Source organism: Tenrec ecaudatus, chromosome 5, assembly GCF_050624435.1.
Source record: "Tenrec ecaudatus isolate mTenEca1 chromosome 5, mTenEca1.hap1, whole genome shotgun sequence".
Classification (NCBI taxonomy): Eukaryota; Metazoa; Chordata; class Mammalia; order Afrosoricida; family Tenrecidae; genus Tenrec; species Tenrec ecaudatus.
In genome coordinates this window covers 97,284,914-97,286,359 of record NC_134534.1, presented here as the reverse complement: position 1 = coordinate 97,286,359, position 1,446 = coordinate 97,284,914, and the positions used below count along the sequence as shown (strand labels likewise).

Below are 1,446 nucleotides of genomic sequence, written 5' to 3'. Positions count from 1 at the left end.
TCCACCAAATAAGTGGCTTTATGCAATATTATTTAAGATCCTGTGCTAGCAGATCAAATGCTCTGCAAGACTGTGATGGCGGTGTTAGATGAGGTTCTGTGTGGAAGAAAAGTAAGACCATAGCTCGAGTTTGGGTAACTCCAAGTAAATCAGTGCACACTCTAGAGTTACAGGTATCCAATGTGGTAAATTAGCTGTCAAAGGTCTGATTGATCTTTAGGGACTCACTTTTGATCTTTGTAACTGGCAGGTTAGACTTTCAACAATGGCGGAAACCAGATAAGTCTTATTTGGTTGATAGCACCAGAATGGCAAACGGCAAAAGTGGGATAACAGCTGCTAAGTCACTCTGTTTACAGTGTCATTTAACTCTGGTTCTGTAGTTGATACTCTCTATTGGGAATTTTAAAATATTCACACTTAATCTACACATCTGCAGCACATGCTACTCCCCAGAGATATCTCCTTGTGCTGTACTTTTAGATCTTTCTCCTTCCAGGATCCCTGCCAACCAGTCACACCATTTACTACTTCCAAAGTTTCCATGTACATCATATTCGCAGACCCCTTTTCTTTCCACACACTGGAGATGGCTTATTAGGTATCCCTAAGTAATGCCTAATGGAAGGACATGCTCTCACAACTTTCAACATCAACCATGGATAAAGCTACAGTGCTCACTCCAGTAGTTTTTAGCTTATACCTCTATACAGAGTCAACCCATTTATAAACACCTGGGAATACTGACTTAAGAAAATCTTTAGAAGTTAAACCAAAAATATCCCCCGAAATCCTCTTTAGCTCAAGGCAAAATTTTAGCTTAGTTCATACAGCATGTATACCTTGAATACTATGTTCTTTATGAACATTTAGAGAATGCGTGAACTACTTAAAGAATGTAATTTATATCCCTGACCTGTACATGTAGAAATTGTTGAATTGGTGTATGTTTTACTGGGCATATTCTTAATAAAAAAAAAAAAACAGACCGCTTCTCGGCCTTTTGGCTAAGATCAACTGTAATATCTGTTCTTATCAGTTTAATATCTGATACATTCTCTATCCAAGGACAATATATTAAATGGATTTTTGGAGCAGGGAGATGGAATAGGAGCTTGCTCCATCCAGTCCATTCATCGACCTAGTATTGCAGTTTCTCCAGGAACAGTGCATCCCCTTGGGGAAACCTTAAAAAAAGAAAAAGAAAAGAAGTTATTCATATATACTTCAATATAGGGAATCTTGAAACCATTATGCTAAGTGAGTTACATCAATTTCAATAGGATAAATACTGTATGACTTATATAACAAGACCAGTGAAGGTATAATGTGAATAGCCTTCAGTGTAAATAACAGAAAACTCCCCACAATGGAACCAACAGACTACATTATAACAAATGGTGATGTGTTTCACTTTATCAAGGTTTTCATTTAACTTGAATTCAC

The 1,446-nt window shown here is 37.1% G+C and overlaps 1 non-coding gene across 1 annotated transcript; it reads left to right on the top strand.

Annotated features, from left to right (window-relative positions):
• The first annotated feature begins 987 nt into the window (after positions 1-987).
• Positions 988-1,178, top strand: LOC142449407 (U2 spliceosomal RNA). Its single transcript, XR_012784596.1, has one exon. It is a non-coding gene; the product is annotated as a U2 spliceosomal RNA (small nuclear RNA).
• Positions 1,179-1,446: the final 268 nt, after the last annotated feature.